Here is a 19,809-nt window from a genome sequence, read left to right as displayed (position 1 = left end):
TTGATTGGAGATGATTGCTCATTTTTTTCTGAAGCTATTTATTTTCCCCATGTACCTTATTTTTTACTTCCAAAAAGGATTGGATTTCAGGCTTTGGTCAAGTAACCCTTATTTCACAAGAAATACATTGGCCATTTTAGTCCAGTTCTTACTGAGCAGCTACTGTGTTACAAAAGACAGAGCTGGCAACTCAGGGATAATTTTTTTTTTTTTTGCAGTACCAGCTGCCTTGGGAGTTGCTGAAGAATCTACACTGCACAAGCAAGGAAGATCAAACCTGTTAGGTCACCTGCCAGACGGAGTCCTGCCTGTTGTCTGCCTGTGGATAATGTTAAAGAGATAAAGCTCAACCATTTCTTTCTTCCTCTCTTATCCTTTTGGTAACGTGCTGCTTTCTACTAAGCAACTTCTTCTGTCATGCTCCCTCCTCCTTTTGAAATTCTCTTCTTGGAGGCCTAAAGATCTCAGTCTCCTGCGCACAGACCGCCTGGGGAGAACAGCCCCTACCACCAAAATGGGAGACATCTGACAAAGTCCCCTGGTGAGGTGCTACCTTGTTTGGGTGCCTGCTGAGGATCCAAAGCAGTTCTGAGCCCTCAGGTAAGTGGCTGTGAGGGTGCGATGGGCTTTGCTGTCAGAATAATTATGTGTCAGAAAATCGGCTAGCTTCTGGAAGCTAACAGTAGTCTCTTAACAATAATAATGAGTTACATGTTAGTTGGTCTCTTACCAGCAAATTGTGGATGTCAAATGTAAATTACTTTGCTACCCAGCAAAGTAATTTACTTTGAAAATTACTTTGAAAAAATTTTTAAAATGCTGATTCTTGGTGATTCTCCCAGTGCGTGCGCACACACGCACAAATCCCTCCTATAATTTCTTGATTTTTGACCATTTGCACAGATTCAGCTGAGTGACATACAAAACTGGTATCAAAGCCATATGAAGTAACATATGGACACCATGCTGAGCATGTCAAATGGAAGTTTTTTGGGAGTTATATCCGATACAGCACAAAAACTATTTGACTAGAATTTTTACACCAATATTTACAAATCACCATCAGGACTATCAAGCCATTCTCTTTTTAATGTAAAGTGACCTGTTGTTAAGCGTTGGCCCAGCAGACAGCATCCCTCCAAAGGGAACGAAGGGAACGGGCAGGCGTGTGCTTTGGTCGGATCCTGCAGCTCCTAAACAGCCCACACCGCACCGGCAGCAGCTGGGTGGCATAAGAAACGACCTCTCAGGTTTGCCTGGCTTCTGCCATGTGGAGCCCTCAGCTACTACAGCTTCTTCAGTAAAACTGTGTTCGCCAGTTCCTTGCAAAGGAATGAATTAAAATTTCTCTTGTCATGATTATAATGGGATTTTGAATTGCTTTTGTCATGTGAAAGAAGAGACAATGCTAGGATCATACCAACACCCCTGTCATCATTTTTAGCCTGTCTCTCCCTCAAGGAAAAGAATGCTGATAAATGGAGAGAGATTAAAAGGATTTAATTTGGATTTATCATTCTTAACTTTCTAGACTTAAACACGCCCTTTGAATGGCTCTTATTGAGGAAGCAATCTAAATTAGTTTAATAGGATTTGGCTAATATTATTGACCTTATCCCATCCTCAAGCTGGATTTCCACCAATAGTCTAAACAGATTTCCCTGACACTAAGGCAAATCCTTTCTGTAAACAGTTGTAGCTGTCTGAGACAAGATTTGCTACTGGTGCTTTTCCTCTACATGAGTAAGTAATTTCTATTGAAACCCTCTCCTAAGGAGAGGTGAGACAAGTGTGACTAGGTGCCAGCTGGCTGTTTGCTCTTTCTTTAAAATCGCATGATTAATTACTTCCAACTTTTCTTATCTTCTGCCTGTATTCTCTGCCACCAAAGCTGGGTGAAGAACCCCTGTAATCGTGTCGCACTGAAAAATTTGCAGGGAGAGATGATTACTAAAATTTGATCTACCATCTTCCCCCTGTCTGAATTCTGGTATTCCTGGGAAGCTACAGGCCGACTGCCCAGCAATGTGCAACAGCTCATCCTCGAGCCACTCGCAGTTTTCTCTCTTTTCCAGCTATTGGTAATAGTTGAAAATGGCAAGCCTGCGCAACGTGGCGTACCCCCTGCCTCTTGCATCTCTTCCCGTTTGTCCTATATTGCGGGTAGAAGGACACCTGGGTTTGTATTCTACACTGTTCTGTCTTTCAAATATTTTTTTAGCAGAGAGCTGATACACATTTTGATTTTGTAGGACACATCGAAGGACATATTACGACAGATATCATTTTTTTAAATTGTGAAAATAATTGTCAGAAAAGTAAAATACTTCTCATGGAAAAAAAAATTTAGCAACCCCCACAATGCTCTCAATGAGCAAAATGCCTCATTTCTTTTCCTGATGCACAACATCTGCATTGTGCATGTCCCCAAGAAAAGCCTGTCTGGTCGAGTCTTTGGTGGTTCTTTACATCAGTAAGAGTTATATCAGGTTAACTGGATTATTTTTTGCAGCTAGCATGTTTAGCTTTTCAGTGTGCCTGTGCAGAAGTGGCTAACAGAGCAAGGGAAGGGGAGCTACCAGAGAAGTGTCAGTGAAGGACCAGTCACCAAGCATAACAACTGTAATTCACCAACAGCCTCAGTCTCAGAGGTTCCAGCATACCACCCCTGGGATAGCAAAAGAGGCTGGAGCTTCTATATGTGCCTTGATGGGAAATATAGTTCACCCACAATTTAATTTATTTTTATTCTACAGTCTCTCCAGGGGTTTTAGTACTATACCTCGAGACGAAACTTCATTCCGCTCATGAAGTCAAAATCACTGTATTTGAGCTATTTCCCCACTCTGGTTAGAAAGGAAGGGGAAAAAAAAAAAGGAGTATGATGAAATAATTGCATGTCACACACACCCCCCTCCCATTGCCACATTTTTTCAGAGCTGAGGAACTGAAAATAGCGCCCACAGGGTGAGGCGGTTGTTTCGCAGAAACACGCTGTCCCCGTGGAATGCTCAGCGACTCCGCCTCGGCATCCAAAGGCCGAACCCACTCCCTCTTACCTTCTCCACCAACCAGGTGACCAGCAACCGCAGTCTGAAGCCCTCGGGGTAACATCTGGGATACCCAGACGTTCTCAACGACAGGACCGTGAGGGATTCTCGGAGGCAGGCGCTGCGAGTCGCGACATCGCGGCGGGCAGCCCCACCACGCGCACGCCGGTCACTAGATGGCACGCTTCAACAGCGCAGCGCGCCGGCCTGGCCCAGCGGCGCCGCGGCCAGCGGCCAGCCCGCGCACGGGGGGCGAGGGGGTCTTCGGTGTGCAGTCTCGCCCCGTGTATATATTGTCATTCTGTGTTGCAGCTTCCTGTCTTCGTTGGTGAGCTTACAATTTATTATTACCCCGCAAAGCTCGATTTCTTTGCGTCTTTTATCTCGTTTCGGCTGCTTTGAGGAATGTCTGCAAAAAGTGATAACCTGGCTTGTCACTCCCGCAGCGGGCACACAGCTGCAGGGTCGGGGGGATCTGTGATTTATTTGTGGGGAAATAATGCATGGTGTGGCCTCTTCCGGGTGCTGGTTTGAAAAAGCAATTTTTACAGAATATTTGTATCCCTTCCGACATTTTACTTACAGTCCCAAAAATATTTAGTAGAACTTACTGTTGGTATCACTGCTACCAAAAGCATAAGCAGTAAGAAGCAAAACTGGTTTACCTTCTAACCATCTCTGTAGAGGAAAAATGCATATCAAACCAGGTGATGGGTGGCCATTTCAGTTGTTCTTGCTTGGATCCTACTGTATTAGTCCTGCCAGGTGGGCACTACATCTCCTATACCGTACAGTACACCTTTGTGTTGCAAAAATCACAAATTCAGTGAAGTTGCTCCTATCGCACCTTTTGCTCCGACTCAGCCTTGCCAACACAAGACTGCTTATGGGAAGTGAAGCTATATACACATACAGCTCTTGAACTCTGCCCTCCAAGTGGAGGCACTGATGCGGGGACCTTGGTCTGGTTCTCCAGCTTGTGTTGAAGTCTACCCCTTGCCTGGCACAAAGCAAACAACTCCTTAGGGATGCATTTTTACAGCTTGCCAGACTGGGTTGGTCTACAGTGACATTTTAAATTGGATTAGCATTTGTGAAGCAAATCTCCTAATCATGTTTCTGATGATGCCTTGGGCTGCCCAGGGGGCTGAGCTCTCAGCACTCTGGTGGGATGCCTTCTGGGGGAAGGTCAAGGGAGTGATGTGCTCCAGGAGCTCACCTAGCACTCAGCTGCCAGCAGGCTTCCAGCCCAGAGGACCAGGCTAGAGCTAGGCCAAAATGTGAATAACGGAGATATCAAGTCCTCAAAACAAACCATTGCACTTTACAGATATACCCTTATTGTGCCACACCACCTGCCAAACGTACGTGAAGATACTGTTCCTGATGCTTGATGTGGAATTTCATAAAATCATGGACTCATTTAGGTTGGAAAAGACCTTTAAGATCATAGAGTCCAACTGTAAACCCAACACTGCCAAGTCCACCACTAAACCTTGTCCTAAGTGCCACATCCTCCATGGATGGGGACTGGACCACCTCCCTGGGCAGCCTGTTCCAATGCTCGACACCCCTTCTGGTGAAGAAATTTTTCCTAATAAATTTTGCTGGAGTATGACCAAAGAACAGCAATGAAGCTGGTGAAAGGTCTAGAGAGCAAGTCTTATGAGGACCCCTCAGCCTTCATGTGAGAGCAGTCCTTGAATGTGTCCATCAGCCATCTCTATACTGCATGTAGTTTCCTTCAAATTAAAGCCTTCAGAGAATTTTGCCATCAATTAGTGGGAACGGGTCTACCGTGCCATATTCTTTTCTCCTCCTTTCTCCTTGACCCGGTATGAAGTACTAGTCATGACTGTCCCAGGGATTTCTTCTTCTGCAGCGTTGATGAGCATTGTACCAGCCACAGGGAAAATTCTAGTTCATGCAGAGAAGTAACAAAACCCACTGTCCTACACCACGGTCTGTGGTGCCTAGGGGTTGGAGCGTTTTAAAGGCATGCTGCAATTTGCCATCTAGGAGGATTCAGTCATACAGGGTAGCTGTTTTCAACCTTGCTGTTTTTCACCTTATAGTTCTGGTTTGGAATAGGATGTATAAAATCCAAGCTCAATCTGCCCTCTAGTGAGAGCCTATTCCTTCCTTCTTCTGGTTATAGAGGCACTGTCAGAATTTTATGCCCTAGTTTATTCTCCCTTTAAATATGGCTAGAGAGAGCCTGCTGATACCACTCACTAGTGGGAAAAAATTCTCCATGGCAACCCCTTCTGTTAGCAATACTATCTAGTGATGCATGTTATCCATCTCCATTTTAGCTGGTGGTATCTGGTAACTTCAGGTCTTGAAGTCTTACTGTGTGGCAAGAAGAAATGAAGCAGGGGCAGAGGGAGAGGAAGAGGTGAGCCAGGACCAGCGCTTGCACCTGCAACCTCTTCTCAATGGCTCATTTTTCCTTGGGCACCTTCTACTATGCCAAAAGACTGCAAGGTTTAAAAGCATACAGCAACTATTTGTATCAACTAACACATACAGTACATGACTACAACTAAGAGGGTACTCAGCTAAGTATTACTCGAGCGCTAACTGTTACTTAAGTACTGAAATACAGGCTACTCAGCTAAGCATTACAAGTTTTACCAGGCAGGCAGCTGTTGGTCAGGAGGGGGTTTTCATTTCCATGGCTCTTTGAAGAGGACTAGAATCCCTTACCCAGCCAACGTGCTGTCTGCTGAGTCTCTGCCTTCTTCCCCAGGGTACTGCATATTTCCCCCCTCCCCAGTACTTTCCAGCTGTTACTGCCTCTACAATTTAACTTCTGCCTGTGCACTTACTTTCACATGGCTTTAGCTTACACTCCTTGCAGCTGGACAACTTCCTAAGCAAAACTCAGCCAAGGCGTCACAGCTGTGCTACCACAAAAGCAAGCCTTGGGCCACAGGCAGCTGAACACCTGGGCTACGTTTAGCATTTAAGAGTTAGCTGCACATTCACATCACAACAAAGGTAAAGACATACTATTGCTCTCTGTCATGACACCTAGACTGGTGTTACACTGATCATTAACATTGGGGTTTTTTTAATTAGGATTAGGGCAGATTACTAACTCTTTGAATATTTTGGTATTGTCATGAAGTTCGGGCTAGACTGCTCATCATAACACAGCAACAGAGTCCTTGAACTAATCATTGATTATGTCACAGAAAGTCTTTCAGATAAACACACTGGTTTTGATTTCTGAAAAAATCTTATAGTGATAGAAAATGTGCCACAGGCTCAGACAGATTGTCCCGGTGGTTGCTTTAACACCTTAAGAGGGACCGAGTGCACCAGCATGTTTTCAGAAAGACATGCTGGTTTTGAAATAGGCTGTAAAAGATCTGAACAACAAGTCTGGTGGTGGAGTCTTTTGTAGAAAACAAAGAGAATATTAGAATCCACCTTTTGAAAGTTCAGATGTACAGGAAGAGGACCGCGCTTTTTGGATAGCAGAGCAGAGAAGCCCCCAGATATCTGATAAGTAAAAGAAGCACTTACTTATCAGAAGCCACACATATGGAGAATGAAGAATGTGATCTTGGCAGGGCAGCTGGAAAAAAACCTCTCTGATTTGATGGTTAATCAGAATGTACTGCAGAGAAATCAATATAAGGACAATCTCATTTGATATTTATTTCTGGCTCATATTTTCACAGGCTTGGAAATATGCATTTCATCAGTCATCTACTCTGGAGAGAAATGGCATGAATTTCAACACTTCTGCTATTTTTGCCTGCAAAATATTCAAAATTGTTTCTGTAGAAGCTATGGGCAGCAGTGGGGGACATGTATTTAATGAAATTTGGAACAATGGATCACTAGTGATTAAAATAAAAATGGAAATTACATTCTGGATGCAGGAGGCAAACGGGTATTGCATTTACAATGCTTTGGCATTTAGCATGTATGAACCATCCCCAAGTAGCTGCATTTTGGAAATTTTGAAACCCGGCTGTCTTCTGAAGCTCTATGAAAAATGCAGATTCAAGCTCCTTGTTTTATGCTAATGTGAATAGGTGAAGGAAAATGCCAGTTTGTTGAAACAAGGGAATTAGCATGTGAATGGCAAGTATTGAATTTCACCCTCTTGAAAAGACAGCTTTCAAAGTAAAACTAGGATTTAAATCTCACACTGTGATTCTCATTTTTTCACATCCCCAAATCATGTTACTTGTACCGCATTAACAGCCTTTGAGCCGGTATTCCACCAGGCTACAGGTGCTGTCATTTTAACTAATAGCCATAATCTACAAATCTAATGGTTAATGAACCAACCTGTTTTCTCTCTCCCTTCCTAATTCTTTGGATCTCAGTTTCAGTTTTCAGGTTATAAAAATACTTGCAAAGTCAGAATGTGACTGGGACACCAGCCTGGACTCCCTCCTTCCTCGTAAAATCCTTTTTTTCAGAGGACTGCATTGTCAGCCTTGCCAGAGAGGTTTGCCTTTGGTGCTGATGTATTTCTTGCAAACAAAACAAGCTTGCAGCAGTATGTTGCTGAGTAAGCTAGACTGCAGTGACACAGGAGAATTAATGCCTACTGAAGGGAAAAGGTTTGTGGAAATAGTTTCAGCAATGTTTCCAGCACAGACAGCCATCCACATGTCTAAAACTGCACAGCTCAAACAACCTAGCCCCATACTGTAAGATGTCAAGCCTCCTTCAGCAGAGACTATGATGTTCTTTGCTCACGTGAAGTAAAAAGTCAGGAATCTCTGCTGTGAATGCAATTCCTCCATGAAAGCAAACTTTTTCCTTCCAAGCTCCTGTCCTCCTCCTCCTCCGATTCCATTCCCCCAAATGAGCCACAGTTAACCTGCCGTATGTTTCAAACACCTGCTTGCGTTTGTGCGATGGTGTGCAGGTTTGCTTTCCTTCACTGCATTTTATTTGCCTTTGATTAATGATTAAAGCAAAACAAGACCATTGTAGCTGGTTTTAAGTGCCTCCTTTAGCAGTGGAGCTTGCAGTATGTCTGCTCTGGTGGCATGACACTCCTGCCTCTGCCAGCACCAAAGCTGGGCCACTCGGACTGCTTTTGAGCTGAGTCCTGCAAATATGAAAAATTAGTCCTCTCACTTGTTTGGTATAATCACGGTAGTCATCTTATGAAGTAACACTGGTCCGAGCTCCATAGCAACTGGGTGTTCCCACTGCAGTACCACAGAACAGTGGCTAAAATCTGCTTCTGTTGCACTGCCAGTTGGAAAGGTAGCAGGGGGTGCAGTTATATTATGTCGCTTTAAAGGTTATAAAGCTCTTCTTTCTCCTGGCAAAGCCAATGTTTGCCTTTCTTACTAAATGACTTACTCTTTGATGCAATAGCTGCTTTGCTCCTAGGAAGAACTGTAAGTCACTCAATAAAACAAGTGTTTACAATCATAATATTACAAAGGTTGTTTGGTTTTGTTTGTTTTTAAAATGGATGTGTACTTGTCTTGATTTCCCTACTGGGCAATAAAAGTTTTCTGATCAGTTCAGCGAAAACCTTGATGGGTACAGAACTGGTGGTGTTGCTGCCTTGTAGTGTCTCTCAAAAGGACTTATTGTAAGACATCTGTAATCTTCTCAAGGCAACTTAGGTGGTAGCTAGTGGGAGAGAACATGCTATTTTTCAGTTAAGGTCACCCTGACTGTCCTTTGAAAGCAGTAACTGGCTTCACTTCCTAAATCTGCTTTACAGTTTGCTGATTTCAATGAACCTGACTTCTGCATCAGAGAAACAGAACGCTACTGCTATAGTTAGTCAGGCTGTGCTTAAAGATGAGATGCTGTGACATGGCTGAACAAACCTTACACTAAGAGGAGCAGCTCTACTATTAATCCTGGTTCCTTTGCAGCTCTGGAGAGCATCTGTGACCTCTTCTCTTCACAGTTCTGGTGAGAATCGGGGAAGTAGGAGCACTTCTCTGCTTCTGCAGATTAACTCCCTTAGCTGGCACAGCCGGAGGATGGGTTTGTGCCCTCAGCGGGGCAAGGAGACATACCTGAGGGAGGGAGGTGGGACAGCCCCTTGCTGCTCTAGAGGTGCTTGTGGCAAGGTGTGAGCCTGATACAAGCCACAGCCACCGGCTGTACCTTTCACTTGTTAGACCAAGAGGCTCAAAAGTCAGTGGCATTGCAAAGCCCAGCCATTTGCAGGCAGCACTCCACAACTCAGGACCGGTTTATCTAGAGCCATTAACTGCTGGGCGCCCTTTGATTCGTAAGCCTGAACGTTTGCAAGGCAGCTGAGTGACTCTCAGCTGGGGTCAGGATGCAGATTCTTTCTCAGAGCTTCCTACCGTCCTCTAAATTGTTTACTGAGAGATGTCTTAAGCTGTTTTTATATGCCATGAGTATTATTTTTAGGAGTTCCTTTTGGTTTGTTCGGTGTGGCAAGGCAGAATAATGTGCTGTACTGAGCTGATGTTTTAAGTGCATACATTCTGCAAGCATACATGCTTATACAGACATGCCTCACATTTGTCTTTGTCTCTATGTGAACCTACATCAAATCATAAAGATTGAGTGGAATGTCTGTATTTTACTAGAAAGAAAAACAAGCCTATGCGATATCAGTATGTATAGCCATGAGACTTTTTGGCAAAACATTTTAATAAACAGTATTTGTCAAAAATTGAGAAGTTGAAAGAAATACATTAACTTCAAGCAAATTCCCTGGTGGAGGGAATGGACTGAGGCAATAAAAAAATATGGGAATATTTACAAAAAAATTCTCAGTGTTAATGCCGAGTAACAATAAATATGAAAACTGACTTCATAATTCCTGTTCTATAATCACAGGATTACAGACTGGTTGAGGTTGGAACATACCTCTGGAGGTTATCTGGTACAACCCCCCTGCTCAAGTGGGACCACTTAGAGCTGATTGCCCAAGACTATGCCCAAGACATCTTTAAATATCTCCAAGGATGGAGACTCCACAACCTCCCTGGGCAACCTTTGCCAGGGCTCAGTCACCCTTATAGTGAAAAAGTGTTTCCTGGTGTTCAGAGGAACCCTTCTGTGTTTCAGTTTGCCAGTTGCCTCTGGTCCTGTCACTGGACACCACTGAAAAGAGCCTGGCTCTGTTCTCTTTGTACCCTCCCTTCAGATATTTATGTACATTAAGATCCACTTGAGACTTCTCCAGGCTGAGCACTCTCAGCTCTCTCAGCCTTTCCTTATAGAGAGATGCTCCAGCCCCTTCATCATCTTTGTGGCCCTTCATTGGACTCCCTCCAGTATGTCCATCTCTCTCTTGTACTTGGGAGCCCAGAGCTGGACACAGAACTCCACATGTGGCCTCATCAGTGCTGAGGAGAGGGGAAGCATCATCTCCCTCAGCCTGCCGGCAGTGCTGGCAATAGTCATAACAACTGAAATACTTAATTTATTTTCACAAATAACATTATTTAGAAGGATGCCACTAAATGATACTGTAGAAGAGAAACATTTTATGTTTAGGTTTTCTGATAACTTAGTGAACCCAAACCTGTAATATCAGATTTGCAACTATGATACTTATGAATACACATGAATACATGTGAGATGTGATTTGGAAGGGAGATGCAGTCTGAATGAAGAGGACAGGGAAATATCTTAGAAATGGTGTGCATTGCCTAATGTTTCTACAGTCAGAATCTAATACCCTGCTGACCGTCACTGCAGCACATCTGAAACCCTTCACACACATAGTGGTCACATAATCAGTCTGTGTCACTTATAACAAGTCTGAGAAGCAAAGGGGCTCAGTTTCACTTGTATAGTAAGGCATTTATTTGGGAGCAACAATATTAATATTCTTATGGCATTCATTTTTCAGCTCTTACTGAATAGAAATGAAAACATTTTTCATGTAAAAATACAAACTACAATAAAATAATCAAAGTCTGATCTTAACAGGTGAAAAATTACACAATAGGTCTAAGTGTAACAAACAAGCTGGTAAATATCATACCATTATAAGCAGCGAGTCAGGAGACAAATGCAAAACACCTGAAAAATGCAGCCTTACACCTAATATTGTTATTCTTCCTTTCACTGTGCCTGGCTCAGAAAGCTTATTTTTCAGATTAACAGAACTGGACTCCATCTTTCGCTTAGATACCTTAAAAACGGATAGTGAGGAGTGGCACTAGTTCCCCTACATCCCCCTCACAGTGAGGTGAAAGTACCAAGGAAAGGACAATTTCTGAGAGCAACTCCCTCCAGCACTGCTTTATGTCAGGGGATTGCTCAACCCCAGGCTCTCTGGACACTTTCTGCAGAGAAGTCCAGTTCGTATTTGAATTTTCAGGTGAAAATTTTCTGTTAATGTTCTATGGTAAGAACCACAGAACATTCTGTTCCAATTTCTTTTCTGGAAATGCTAAATTCAATAGTTGTTCTCCTCCAAGGGTAACAGCTGTAGCACAAACAAGGCATGGTCACTTTGAGCTATAGGTTGTAGATATCTAGGCCTGCTTATACTGTAGCTTCATGCATGAGTGCACCTGATGAACTGGGTTTTTTTCCTTTCCCCTCACTTAGAAGAGTCATCTTGTATTGGTATCTTATTAATTATGCATTTATAACATCAAACTGCCAGAAGTCAATACTGGTCAAGGGGTTAAGGGCTGGAGAACATCTGCTGAACACAACTGAAAATGGCTTCTACAGGGAAGCATTCAGCAACCTTCATAATAAAAATGGTCTGTGCTCTTCATTCTGCTTTTCTGTGTGTCCATCACACACCACTGCCGGCTTCAGCTGAGAAGAAAAGCATTAAAACTACATGGATGTGGAAATGTTGTTAATCATTTGAGTGTGACACCCTCAACTATTCAGGTGCCTAGTGAAGTGTAAAGATGACTTTGGACCATCAGTAATTCCATTCTTATCCATGTTTACATCCATACCCATATCTAATCTTTCAAAGCTAATCCATCCTACTATAAACACGTAAACCTGAGTGATGGTGCAATGTGGAGAAAGTAAGACTTTCAGGTAGTCAGGTCTCTGCACAGAATCATTTTTCACCTGAAGAATGTGATTTTATTACTCCTGTTATCTCAAAGCACACATCGGCAAGCAAACACTGAAGCAAAAGTTTTCTCCCCACCCATGAAGCTCTCAGGCTATGCTTTCCCACTGACCATCAGAATAATATGCGAAACAAGCTCCATATTTATGTTTAGTAGATAGAGCAGTTGAAAAAATATTTGTTGTTTCTCTTGCTAAATTATTTTCCGGGCTTCTTTGAGGAAGCTCTGTATAGAGACCCAGGATATTTTGCCAGATGGTGCCCCTGGAAAAGCCACCAGCTGTTGGCAGCAGGCCTTCAAGCCTGAACCGAGGCCTACTACTTTTACCAGGATCAGATGCGTGGGTATGCATTGATAATATGATGCATTTACTTCTCCCTTGGACTATGTAAATAAAGACAAGTGCAAATGTTGTGGGATTCCTATTTGGCACTGGTCTTGAGCCCCGCTACAGGCATGGATCTGAGCAACCACACATGTATCCTGATGTCACTCCCCACTGTTAAGAGGAACTGGAAACTAGGATCATGACGCAAGAACGGCTATACAATATCTACCAGAAAAGCTTATCTCTAACTAAAAACTAATGCTATTATAACCCAAACAAAGGTTTCTTGTATTAGCAAGGAGACACAAACTTCCTTTAATGGTTCTTTTCTTTCTCCTTGCAGAACTTCTTCTGCTTGAAGCTATGCTTAAGGGCTAATTTGTTAAGTCACTGAACATAGACATAACCGCTGGTTTTGCCTGTTTTCTCATCTAGACCAGTCTACAAGCTACAGCTTGCAAACTGTTACAGAAAATCAAGTAAAATATGTCTTGATGTTTACTCTACAGTGAAGAGGCACTCCAGAATCTGGCAAAAAGCAGCATCAGGTAAAGGTGCAAAAGTATATTTGAAGTTCAGGATGTCGCAAAAAGGTTAAAGGTGATGTTTAACTTGCGCTATGTAAACCAGTTCAGATTCTTTACTGTGCACTTCCAAATCAGTAATAAATAAACAGAATAAATATATGAAAATGGGAACAATAAAAGCTTATTGGTTGAATAAATGCAGAAAAGTGCTTTTAACAGAGAAATGGGAGAAGCTACAATCATTAGTTTAAACTTTCCATGGGCTCAAGTTGAGGCTAAAAAACCCACCAATTCCTGTGTAAATCTATAGAGTGAAAAAGCCCAATGAACGGTAAGAACCACAGGTTAATAAAACATATCAGGTCAGAAAAACCTGATACCCAAACCCACTGTAATTGCATGTGTATTACATAAGGCATTCTAGTGCACATAATGGTTATTGATTTTAGAGAAGCACCTGCTATGATACTGAGTTATAAAAGTCCTAGTATTGGGTGCATGAGATACAAGGAAATATCATAATGGGGTGAAAAGGAGACTGATCAATGCAGAGGAACAAAGTGATGTATCACTGCATCCTCAGAGAGCAGAGCTGCTATTGGAATGGAGGCTTTTCTCTCAACCCATTTTCTACAGCCAAGATCTGGGAGAGGAGGCAATCAGAAAATGCACTTGTGCTTCCCTAAAATATCATGTTCTTTTTCAGAGAGGAAAATGGCTGATAATTCATTACAAAGGGTGTATTTGGACTCAGAATTTTTTATTAATTTGTTTGTCTCTTAGCACACAGATACCTCTGCAAAGTGCAGCTCAGGAGCAGGGATTGTTCTCTGAAATATTTTTAACATTCAGAAAGCTCCACAATGACAAGCATGACAGCTCTTCTTCCCAGTTGTTTCTGGAGCTGAACTTTTATACTGTTTTGTTCAAAGAATCCCATGAAATAGGTGGTTCTCAGAGAAGAATGTTTTGATGTTTCTATAAAAACTATGATGTTTCCTGGAATCTTTAGTTCTCACCTTATGAGTTGCAGTGAAACCAGAAAGCCCCAGTTTCAGGTCAGTCCATACAGCAGAGCTGTGAAGGCTGGGCATGAAAGCCTCGGGAAACATGCTTCTCCAGTCCTCCAGCCTGCCTGATAGGGTGTAGAGTACCAGCATAGATGGAAAAAACTTCCTGTGACATTATGGTGATTTTCAGACAAAACCGGCAGTTTCTCTGTGAAGATTTGAGTGCATGGAAAACAAATGTTCTATGAAAAATGAAGGAAAAGTGCATTTCTCTCCAGCTGAGAATTTTCAGAGCCAAGATGACTCAGATCTATTCCCCTAAATGGCAAATTTTATTCCATCTATCTGAGGATACAAGAACTTCTCCTGCTGTACAGTAAATTCCATGTAGCAAGAACTAATGCCTTTTCAGATTTTCCTCGCAAGGCTCATGCAGGCTTCAATTTCTGCAAACAAAAAGGTGCTGAGATGATTTCCCCAAAGACAGAGGTATGCCAGGGTGTGGTTACAGCAACTCAAATATTGCATTTCCCCCTAGGAGACTCCCAGCAAGGGAAGGAAAAAAAAAATCAAGAGAGGGAATTTCTTCCAGGAGTACTCCCCTCTTACTAATGCCAGACTAGTGCTGTCCTCATCCTCCTTGAAGTAGGTTGACAATTCCATTTTAAAGGATCTAGTACCAATCCCAAAGATGTATTTCTTATGTATATCTAGTGACTCTTCCTCAGCTGGTGCTCTTGCAAGATGTTCCTGGAAGAGAAGATCAAATGTAAATCCTTTGCATAAGAGTACCAACTGCTGGTTAGATTCAGTTTTGCACATTTTAGATGCAAGCTGGGACCTGGATGTGGGTTTTTGTACATTTGTGCCACCCAATCATCGCTCTAACTCACTTGTTCCAAAGGTTGCTCTCATGGCACAGGTAAGACAAAATACTGTGGCAATAAGAACACTCCTGAACGGTTTCCTTGTTCCATTCTAACATCCTATCTGTTACGTTAAAATGGGAGTTTCCACCTCAATGACATTTTTACCTGCCTGCTGGGAGAACAGCCTCCTGCCACAGGAGCATTAGGTTTAGAACTCTGCTCATGCCTTTGGGGTGCTGGCGGGGCACTTCGACAGCCGCGAAGATTGGCTTCTGCATGGAACCCACAAAGTCTTGCATCCCCTAAAATGCATTGCAGAAAGGGGGAGATGGAAACTCTGTTGGGGAAAGAAAGAGAGAGGAACACCCACAAAACAAAAGGAAAAAGCATGGCTAATGGTGTAGTGTTAAGTAACTGTGGGTAAACTCATAAACCTAAAAGTTAGATTTCCTCACTGCTGAGAGAAGTGGGTGAACTCTCTTTCTCTGCATTTACTCTCAGTTATTCCATTGGCAAGGATTTTCTCTCCTGTGTACCTTAACAATTTCAAAGGAAAATCACCTATTGGATTTTCCTTAGAGATGAAATTTTTATGGGCTATTAAAGAATAATGTAGCTCTGTCCATCAATATTGGACACGCAGATGGTGTCATCTGACAGTGAGACAACATCGCCACCATGGTGACACCAGCTCTATTAACTCCAAAGCAAATTACTGACAGTAGATATGTAATTGAAGGAGTCGTGGAGTGCATACTCTAAAAAACCCTAACACATCTGAGTCAGCTAATTATAAACACAAGCCATGGCATTTTAGTTTACAAAGAGTCAAGAATTTCTTTAACTTCCTAACTCTTAGATCTGCTGAACATGTTTTTCGATAGTCTCTGATGGTGTCTTTAGAAAGACTGCTGAATTTTGCTGGTTAACTGACTAGGATGGATGAGGCATCATAAATGCAATGACTACCAGCTTTTGCTGTCAAAAAAACTTGGTACAGAAACTTTGTTTTCTTGGATAACAGACAAGAATGGCTGCAAATGTAAACTGTGACAGTAACAGAATCTAATACTACATGTGCATTCCCAATGTAATGACCATATTTACTTTAAACTCACGCCTTTGAGTGCTATCAATCTTCTGACCATTATGGGTAACAGTCCATCCAAACTGACCCATCTGAGTGCCTAAATACTAGGAAGAGATAAAATATTAAAAATAAAACCAGATAATTTTTGAAGTTTAGGAAAGTTTTATTATTACCAATGTGGCTTTACATGATCCGCTCACTGCTCTACTTGAATTTACCCTTGAAAGCATATAACGGCAGGTGGGAAAACACAGCAGTGCTATTGAGAAAAATTAGTACTATGAACAGAAGGAATTTGTATGAAACACCACACTACCCCATACTAGTCTCTCCTGTTCTGTGCTGGTTTTCTCTGTCATCTTGTAAAACGTACTTCGACACTATAATTCTCTGTGTGAATTTCCCCCAAATAACTGTTATTGGTTACTGTTATTGTTAGTGTTTCAATTGTATTATACCTCTTCTCAATGAGTGCTACTGAACTTTAAGATATAGGGGTTACAATAACTTCAATATAGGGTTTTTTTGGTTAAAAAAATTACTATGAATTCCACAAAGTCAGTATGTCTAGAAAACACTAATAACCATGTTTTCTTGGTTTACAGTTTAACATTCCTTTTGCCCTCCTCTGACATCCATACAAAGAAGTTCATTACGCTGAATCCCCTGCAGATAGTTTATAGACCTACTGAGACTCTGCAGTGAAGAAAAACATGCTTTGTTAAGGAGATTATGGGTCTGGTGTTTTAACAATCTGAAATTTTCACTGCGAATAAATCTTAATTGGATGAAACATTAAATGCAAAAGCTTTCATCCCTGAAAACAGAAGTGCATGCAATATAAAGGTCCAGAAAGAACAAGATCTGAAAACGTACCAAAAATGTGTCTTCTAAATTGCCCAGAAGTTTTGCTACAAATTTCTGCAGGTGAATCTCTAATTGTAACTAAGCCCTAAGAAAACTCAAACTTAGGGAGACCTTTCCCTTCCGGTAACTTAATTTTCTGACTACTACTCATATAAATGTTCCATATTTATCCCTGTGGCTTTGCTGAATTAACATATAAAGACTAGTCCCATACACAGAGCAGCAAAGGCTCTTCCATGTACGCTCTGCCATTAGGATGTAACCCCCTTCCCCACCTACCCCTCCCCCATCATAGCCAAAACACAAAATTAGGGGAGGCCTTTTTAAATGCTAGAACTGAATTCAGTGGGAAGCAGTCAGCACGTAAAACTTCTCGAGGGTTGGAAACACCAAAAAGCTTTTGGTTATGTAAATATGCTCTAGGTCACATGCCCTGTTTTAGGGAACCACTCGGCAGCAAAACCTGGTATTGCTAATTTTCCCTCGCAAAGTTTCTGTGGTTTGGGAGTCAGAGGCATTCATTCTACACTGGCTCCAATACAGAAAAGCAAGAAAAATATTTAAGGCAAGATTGGCTACTCAGATTAAATTGTCCATGTCCATTTTCACAGTGATGACCCAACAAAAACTGATCTGCTGTGTCAGGGTCCTGCGAAGGCTGGGGCTCCCTCAGGACTCCCTGGGGGGGGCAGGAAAGGGCAGTGGGGCTGGGTGGTGCCCTCGGGGCCGGGACACCACAGCCATCTCGTTCTCAGCATAGGCTTCTGGCAAGTGTCCACACCAAGACCCCAATTTTCTTATAGGTGCTGAGGTTTCTGATTGCCTGCATGCCCAGATTTTTTAACTGAATGCAGAAGAATATGTTCTGGCTACTAAAGGGCCATGTAAAACCGGGGCATCTTTGACTCCCAGCCTACTTCTAGTTATTCCAGCTTTGAATTTAACTGGAAAATATGAAAATAATACCCTCGATAAAAGGGAAATGCGAAGCACCCAAGAAATTCAGCAGTGTTATCTGTGTTATCAATGTTAAAATTAACTTCTCCTAAGAGGTAAATCCTTTCTTCCCTGCACACCTGTAGAGGCTCTTTACCATATAAACAAAAATTCAGGGAGGCACTCACAGAATGAGCTGCAGGAAGCATTTCTGCACCAGATGTGTGCTGAAACACATAAAAGAGGCAGGTATGAGGTATGAGAAATCCAAATGTTCCAAAACACCTGCTCTTAGCAAAACTCAGCTTACACTTTAAACTTAGGGATCTCAGTGAGTTTCTGTTTATCATGGTTTATCCACTAACTTCTTTATTTAGGCAGACTGTTCAAAAACTAAGTTAGGTGTATACTGGTTGTTGTCTTGCATTGGTAAAACAACCATAGATTTACCTAAGTGCATTTCATGTTCTCCCAAGCAAGTTCTTATGCACAAGATTAGGCAGAGTTGTTGGGTGAGACTGGGATTCATATTCGTCTTAAATGTGTGTATGAACAGTTTTCAGAGAATTTGATCTATTGGTTATGTCATCAGTTCCTCCTGTGTCAAGAGAAGCTATTGAGTCTATTTGATGAGAAGACCACAGCTCTGTTTTCCAGTGGCTTTGCCCACATCTTCATTATGGTTTTAGTTTGTATCTGCACAGACAAAACAATTCCAATTTTCACAGGGGCTGGTTAATGTAGGTTTAAAAAATTCCCAAGAAAGTGATGTTGTGACACCGTTTATATTGCAAAATAGGTATTGCGTTTAGAAAGACAACACAGTAGTTAACTATTGTCTTGCTGTTTTTTGAGGCTGAAGTGAAATCACACTAGGATTACTTAAAAATGTGAAAGCTATATAAAACCAAGTGGCTTAAATTTTGACAGTGTATGATCCTTTGAAGTTGCTAACTTCATCTTAATTTGTGGAAACACTGTTCTGTCTTTAACACTAAATGGTATTATTTTCTGCCAGATAATTCCAAAACTCATTTCAGAGTTACGCTATAGATAAATCAAAATCAAATCCTGAAGAGTATATAACAAAAGTTTTAAAAGACTTTTCCTCATCTGCCAAAAAAGCCTCAGAATTACAAAAGATGTTTCATTTTGAAGTCTTGATTACATGACACATCTCTTCAAGGCGGTCATTTCTATAACCTGCAATTGAAGTGATTTTAAAACGTTTTCCAGCTATTACAAGTTATTTTGTACATTAGGTCAGGATTTCTCAATCTCAAATTCTATAGGGACAATCATGACAAGAAGGATGGAGAGAGACTTTTGGTAACTGCGAGCATCTGTATCTCTTGTGTCAGTTATAAAATTAGAGTAATATCTTGTACGTGCTGAAGTTTATATTGAACCCATTGGAGAAAAAATGACGGAATTTGTGACCAGTTATTTGTCCTCAGATGCATTTGGCATAAATGTACCTAAATGACATCGTAGCAAAGCAGGTCAAGACAGAGTGTGGTTTCATTCAGTGGTACGTTTTAGCTTTCAAATACCCGGCTTCACTTTTGATTTTAGCAACCACAATTAATTTTAATTGTATTCAGGTGCTTTCTCAGGTAAAAATGGACTTCTCAGGAAATTGTATTATCAAGAGTTGAAACCTGATGGCCATAGGATTGCCTTCACAGGGAGTACAGGCCGTAGGAGATTCACTAGGGCCCTCTCTAAGGCCACGCTAGGCCTCGTGCTGCTGTATGGCGGAGCCTTCTGCCTCTCAGCCTTGTGCTCTCCATCGCTTAAAACTTGCTTTGTAACGCAGAGCCCTTCTTCTGCCAGTCATGCATAAGCCGCAAAACCCGTTCAATGCGGCTGCCATTAAGGCTGAATTTCAGGTTGAAGCCAACCGCGCATGCAGCATTTCACGGGCTGGCTGAGGCATTAACTGGTCAGTTCTACAGGCCAGCCCAACGCCCGCAGCTGGAGGGATGCCGCAGGGTGGGAACGGGCTGTGCCCAGAGGGTGCCGGCGACACTCCGCCATGTGGGGATGGCACTCCGACCCTTCTGCTCGGCCGGGCGCGCCCCCGGC

Source organism: Falco cherrug, chromosome 2, assembly GCF_023634085.1.
Source record: "Falco cherrug isolate bFalChe1 chromosome 2, bFalChe1.pri, whole genome shotgun sequence".
NCBI classification, from domain to species: Eukaryota; Metazoa; Chordata; class Aves; order Falconiformes; family Falconidae; genus Falco; species Falco cherrug.
This window is presented reverse-complemented; position numbering follows the sequence as displayed.